The following is a 7,437-nucleotide window of genomic DNA, read 5'->3' as shown; positions in this document are numbered from 1 at the left end:
AACCCATCTGTCAAAGAAGCCCTTGTTTAGGGCTATGAATAGTAAATATGACCCCACTGGTCTCAAAATTGGATGCTGCTTCCCCAGAAGCAAGAGGGTTCAGTTCAGGCAAAGCACCGAGGTTTAGAATCTTGTGGCTGGCAAGTGGCAGTTTTGTTCCTTGTCGTGTTGGTACCTTTTAGGTAGTGGCTGAATGGTCATTTATCAGGCCAGGGGACCAGAAGAGGATGGATCAGTGCAACTCTGGACATTGGACTTGCTCTTATGAATGGAGTCGATTGTGGTCTCGCATTTTCTGAATCTGTGAAATCATCCCCCTCTTTAATGATGTCTTCTTGGAAGAGGAGGGAACGGGTCTCCTTTAGTGACATGACTCTGACAAGCAAATCAATTCGTTCCATTTGTTTCCTCTTTGAAAACAGCAATCCTCGAGCGTTACATAATCTAATCTTCATGCCTCGCTGGTTTGTTCTGTCCTCCCGAGGAATTGGCAGATGGTGCCAACGCCGAGACCCGCACACGCGCCTCGCAAGCCTCATGGTAGCAGGAGAGCTGCTCACGGTGTCTGTCCCTCTGCTGTGGGGTCCCTCGCTGGCATTTGTTTCCCTGGCTCCGTCTGCTCTTTAGCATTCCTCAGGCACCGCTGGCTTCTTGCCTCGGGCTCTCATTCCAAGATTAATTGGAAATACTGAAAGCAGATAAAAAGGGAACAGAAAGTGAAGTTGAAAGGGCAAAGAATTTGCCAGATCTCTCCTAAAAGCCCTCCTCCGTTAAACACTGAGCATCTTTGGCGATTTTAGTCCTGGACCTTCTTCATCCAGCCCGGTCCCCGTGTCCGTCCTTGTTGCTGGGTTACACAGAGCCTAGGGACAGGGCTGGCTGTGTCAGAGCTGGGAGAGAAGGGATCTGCTTGATAAGGTCTCTGAATTTCTCTCTCTCTCCTGTGAGTCACATACCTGCAGGAATGATTGTTCCCCAGATAGGGCAGTTGCCTGGAATCCACCTTCAGGTCAGTGATGTCATCCTTGCTTAAGGAAAATTATCTTAGCACTCTGTAAGGGGAGAAGCATCCAGCAAGGCCCTGTCAGCCAGAACCGCAGTGTTTAGCTGTCCAGGCAAAGATGTTGCCTCTACATCTCAGCTAAAAACCCGAAAACGGCAGCTTCCAAGGAAGCGAAGGCTTGGGCATCGTGGGGTGGGTAGAGCCCTAGGGTTACTTAGGGCCGGAAATCAGCTGACATGCTCTGGTTGTGGAAATACTGAAATCCTTCCATATCAGCTGGTAAACAGTTACATCTTTGTGCTCCCAAGTGCCTCCCATCCTTCTGCTAATACAGACGTCAGCTGAGAGGCTCTTATTTTGAAGTAATTCCATGAGTAACTCTACCTCTCCCTGCAGCAGTGTAAACCTTCTTTGCCATTTCGTTTCCAGCCGTGAGGTACCAGGAGGTCCGCTTGGTGTAGGGCCAGGCACAACTCCAAGTGCCACAGATGTAACCGCCCTGCTCACAGCCTGCACTGTTGGCTGACTCTGATTTTGGATGGAAACTCCAGGCAATTAAAGCATAGAACCCTCCTGCCTGTGGCAAAAAACATGCCTGGTCTTTAAAGGTCACATGTACCCTGATGCTGGCTGGTCACTCAGGATTCAAGTTGTACATACATACGATGGAAACCACCTGTCTGAAGGAGGAAAGCAAACCAAACCATGTAGAACCTTCTGTCAATTCCATTTCCCCTCAATGAGCACAAGCATAGGGGACTAATATCTATAAAAACATTTAACGTTTTCTTCTTTCAATCTGTTACTAGTTCCCTAAATGTTAGGGTAGCACCTGCTGTGCTGTTATGTGTCAGTCACCTTGCTGGATGCTGGATATCCAGGGGTGAGTTAAACCCTGCCTCTGCGTTCACGGAACATACAGTCTAAGGGGGAGACAGATAATAAAGGAGGCTGTTGTGGTTGGGGCATCCTTAGGTCATCTGAACACAGGTTGCATTTCAGCTAATGGAAACTGTACGGATGTAGTGGTGACTTTCGGTGCGTGGTATACAGACTGTCTACATTGCCAGAGTCACAGGGGTGTGTGGCATTAGTATTAAAGGAGTAATACATGGCGGGGGGTGGGGGGAGGAGAGGGGAGGGGTGACCACTTCCTGTATCCAGTCAAGATCTCAGAGAGGCTGAGAACTGCTTTGGACGAACAGATGTATGTATGTGCATGACGGGGACATTGTGCTGTACACCAGAAACTGACACATTGTAACTGACTGTACTTTCAAAAAAAAAAAACAAACCATGAGAAGGATGGTGATGATATGTTCTAATATTTGGAGATCTGATATGCTTGTTTGTTTGTTTTATGAGGGGGAGGTAATTAGGTTTACTTATTTACTTATATTTGAAGGAGGTACAGGGAATTGAACCCAGGACGTCATGCATGCTAGGCATGCGCTCTACCACTTGAGCTATACCTTTACCACAAAATAGAGAAGTGCTGTTCTTAAAAGAAGATGGTAACTTCTGACCCATCAGTCATCTGTGGGGAATAGAATTTCCCTTATCTACGCTTTTTCTCTCCTTTGCCCCTGAAACCAGGGAACAAATAAATATAGAACTTTAAAAAAATAAATTAAAAAAAATTTTTTTAAAAGAGCAGCAGGATATAGCTCAGGGTTAGAGTGCATGCCTAGCATGCATCAGGTCCTGGGTTCAATCTCCAGGACCTCCATTAAAAGTAAATAGATAACTAGAAACCTAATTACTTCCCCCCAAAATAAAAAAATGAATAAATAAAATTTTTTTTAAATACAGAACTTGCTGGCTAGGAGGAGGGGTACAAACTGCACCCACAAAACCACAGGTGGCTAATGGCCTACATAGGAATCAGCTCGTGACAACCTTGGCCTCACTATCAGAGCCTCTTAGCAACTGAATTCAGTTGCCACTATTTTGAAAATCATAATTCATGTCCTCAAGACAGTCCAGTAGTTGGTTCTCCTTGGCGGTATTAATTATTTTTTGTTCTATCTGTCCTGCTTGCTTGATTTTTCTTTTTACTGAGTCTTAATTTATACACAGCAGGGACATCCAGGCTCCAGGGTGCAGTTCAGTTTTGACGCATGCATATATATTCTTGTAACCCACATCCCTTTTCATTTTATTTTAAAAATCTTAGAATCCTCTTAAAGTGATGAACATTCATGTCCAAAGGCAGACTTCTGGAAAAGAATCCCCTATTCAGTCCACTGACTGTACCCTCCCCTGACCCTCGAAAAAAATTCTCATCCAATCCTTTCCTGAGTTCCCCAATCACCGCAGAGGACTTAAAGCCTTAAGAACATTTTGTAATCCCAGCTTTCTGAAACCTAACAGAGAGATTTTGTCATCAGAAAACAAAGGGAGAGATTAAGTATGGAATTTGATTCCGACAATGGCAGAAAGGAATCAACTAGACAAGAAACGACACGGAGAATTAATTCAAGCACCGTGGTCCAAATGCTCCGCAACCTCTTCCGTGTCTCTAAGCATGACGTACAGTTCTGGTCAGGACAGAACACTTTTTAAAGGAGTTTGCTGCAGGGACATGACATCATCAGACTGAGATATTTTAAATGAGAGATCCGTGTACATTTTAAGAATTTTGCCCTTAACCCTGCCTTCTTCCTTCTGAATGGATGCTCTTAGAAATGAGACACAAAGACAGCTAAACACACTGTTCTCTCTGGACGAATGTCGCGGTCCCAGACCCATCTTCTCTATTTAACTGCCCTTGTATGCCAGGGTGTCCTTTCAGCGTTCCAAAACAGCTCTTCTTTTGCATAACTTTCACCAAGGGTTATGCAGTCAAAAAGTATAACAACATGTAATTATTTAATAATTACAATTTATATAACATTTAAAGGCAAGTGAGAGGCTTTATGTGAAAAGGATTTTGAAGCTATAAAAGTATGTATAATCCAAAAGGATTATTTTAAAAATCATTTCTATGTGGCAGGATACTCTGCAGTAATATATACTCCCATGATAACTCACAGTCAGAGAGGCAAGCCAGTCTCATTTTCCCCATTTAGAACTTTCCATGTCTTAAAGTTCCCATAATTTTTCTGAAATATTTCCTGAATCTGACCCAGCCTCTACGTCTGGTCATTACTACCTCCCCATCAGACTTAACAATTCATAAAAAGGCATGATGTTCATGTACTGACTGCCCTGTTCCCAAGGCCTAGCACATGGCGGGTGATCGAGCACGTTTGTTAAATGAATGAACCTAATTTCCCAGTTAGTCCTGCCTTCAGTGTGCTTTTAGACTACTCCGCAATGCATCAGCATTCTCGTTAAAGACACAGTTCTACTTCTGTCCTGTATACACTGATAAAACCTTCAAGGACTCTCTATTGTCCATGGAATAAAGGACAGGCTCCTATCACATTCGAGCGCCTTTACAGATTGGTTCCGACCACCTTCCCAGGCCTGTCTTGCCGCCCTTATCCCCTGCCCCCTAATCCACTAGACAGTTCCCAGACACCCTATGCAGGTGCAGAACTCTAAGCCTTCACCGAAGCTGTCCCCCCGCCTGGAATGACCTTCCCTTTACCTGCCTTATTCACCTGGTGGACTTTCACTTCTTTAAAATAGAACTTAAAAGTCACTTTCTCTAATGCCTTCCCCAGCTGCCCTAATGGCTCTGCCTCCGTGCTCCCATATAACCTAGCTTCTCATTCCCTTACTGCGTCTTTCTCATTATGTTACAGCGGGTTTTATCCTCTCTTTTTTATTTTTGTATTTTTTACAAATTCCTTGAGAGCAGGAACTGAATCTTACCGTGATTCTTTACACATCTCCCAAACCTGACCGCTGCTTCCCGCCTCCCCCACTGTCAGGCTAGTCCAAGCCACCATCCTCGCTCACCTGCTCCTGTGACAGCACCTGCGCCTAACCCGCTCCATGTTGCCACGGCGGACTTGCTGCAAAGCCGCCAGTCTCTCTGAGTGATGTAAACAACCATATGCTTCTCCTCTACCACAAACTTGCTAGAGGCTTCCCTTGACACCTAGAAAAAACCCGAAGCCCTGGACTCTCTGCCCCCCCCCCGCCTTCCTCCCCGTTTTATCTCTCCCCCTCGCCCCCTTGCTCACCCAGCCCCACTTGTCTCTGTGCTTCTCCATGAAGGTGCCAAGCTGTCCCCTCCTCCAGACTTTCCAACTGTCTCCCCTCTGCCAGAAAAGCGCATCCCCCGGATACATGCATGGCTTGCTTCCTACTTCATTGTGATCTCTGCTCACACGTCCCCCACTCAGAAAGGCCCTCCCTCATCACTGTCTCAGATTAAGCCCTCCTCTCCTACCTGCTTTATATCCCTTCACAGCACGGAACGCAAGCATTTGGTCACCATTAGTTATCTGTGCATCTATAGCTGTTCATTTGTTGCTGGGGATACATTCTTTGTTTTGTTCACCACCATGTCCCTGGTACCTAACAGACCGCCTGGCAAACGACAGGCACTCAAGTGTTTGTTGAACGAATAAATAAATCTTTGTACTCCTGGTATCTAACTCAGTGCCTGGTTCTGGAAGTATTTGTAAAGTAAATGACCAAATTAATGAATTTTACAAATGAAATGGAATCTTGGCGTACATCCAGGATTATCCAGGATCTGAATGCAAGTGTTTCATCTATTTTTTCCATGAACATCATCTTTTTTTTCCTTCCATGAACATAATTTTGATTTGTTTTGTGGACTCTGACAGCATAAGTGATATAACCAAGTTCTTCACTTTTTCAGAAATGAGTCGCTGACAGAGGTCTTGCCCAAGAATATTTAGGGACGTGCAGAAAGCTGACCAAGAGTGGCACAGCAGGGCTTTAGAATACCATTCAGCCCACGTCATCCCATCATCGGCTCCAGAGGGATTTGATAAGGTACTTTATCTCCTGTGATTTATCCAGAATGTACGTTTGTTGTTAATCCTGCCTAACACTGATTATGCTGAGGTTTGGAACAGGTGAGACGCTAGTGGACCTCAGACCCCGAGAGAGTGGACCCTTTACATCTTCCTCTCCGAGTGGACATGGCAATGAGGTTTCAGGGCTGCTGCACCCCAGGCTGCCTCAGTATTTGTGCTTTAGGAACCCGAATGGCTTTAATAAGGCCATTCAGTCCTTTAGATGAGGTGAGCTGGGGACCAATTTGCTGGAGAACAAGAGGAACCTACCTGGTTCTCTTTGGCCTCTGGGCAGTTATTTTCCCCACCCATCCTGTTTTTCTTAATTCCTTGCATATGGAATTATATGCCTGCATATGCAGACAATGCAGAGAAGGATGAACCCTTGGCATGACGGACGTGTAGCATACTGGCAATCTGTCCATCTGTCCTTCTATGGAAGCTAAGCAGTGACCAGACTTGTCCTATTCTCATGCATAGATGGCATCTGGGCCAGAAACCAGGACAGGGAGAGCCTGGGAGGGTCACACCCCACCCTCTTCCAATCTCAAGTATCCTGTTAACTCGAGAGTGGTGGGTGGGGCCTTATGAGATGCAGAGGGAAGGGAAATGGCTAAACGGCACAAGTGCCCTATTGCCACCACTGGGCTAGGCCTCTTATGTGACGGTGTCCTTGGATGTTACCAAGAAGTTAGTTATGATTATAATCTGCATTTTACATAACAGGAAAACAAGGTTCAGAGAGGCTGATGACACTTGCCCAAGTTACCCAGATAATAAGTGGCAGAGCTGGGATTTGAGATTCAAACCAGGTCTGTGTGGCTCTCTGGCTGCCTACCAAGAGCAGGCATTTCTCTAACATCTTAGATGGGCATGAGGGTGAGAGGGGGGACGAAAGGTGGAGGGGCAGCTAATGGGTCCTACCTGAGACTTGAGCATCGCCAGACCCTGCAATATCCAGGTTATGCCGATGCCACCTGGCTTCTCTTCTGTTATGAGAACAGAAAATTCTGTGGCTGCTTTACTAGGGTCATCCTGGTCTCACTCCAGGGTACTGGGAGTGGATGAAGGCCCCACAGAGTGGAGCCTTTCCTTCCTGCAGTGTCCTGCCACGCCGTTTCGGCTCCGGCGTTTGTAATGACGGTGGCATACGTAGCGTGCCTTCATTCTCTTCGGGTCTGAGTTTACTGCACCTCTCTCTCGTCCTCATTTCCAAAGTTGTACCCCCTGGGCAGTGCACCCCGCCAGCCTTTCTGGAGGTACCGGCTGTTCCGGGTCATTGGGAGCCTCCGGGCGTGTTAAGGGGGCACTGCTGGCGCCACCGAGGTCTGGGCATCTTTGGGGCCCTTCGCCAAGCCCCTTTACTTGCACTCGCGTCTCCGCGCCGCAGCGCCCCCTCGGCCGCCAGGGGCCGCCCGGAAGCGGGGCTCCTTGAGCGCGGGGCGGGGCAAGAGGCGGGGCGCCGCGGTACCTGGGCAGCCCGGGAGCCGG

This window comes from Camelus bactrianus, chromosome 32, assembly GCF_048773025.1.
Source record: "Camelus bactrianus isolate YW-2024 breed Bactrian camel chromosome 32, ASM4877302v1, whole genome shotgun sequence".
Classification (NCBI taxonomy): Eukaryota; Metazoa; Chordata; class Mammalia; order Artiodactyla; family Camelidae; genus Camelus; species Camelus bactrianus.
This window is presented reverse-complemented; position numbering follows the sequence as displayed.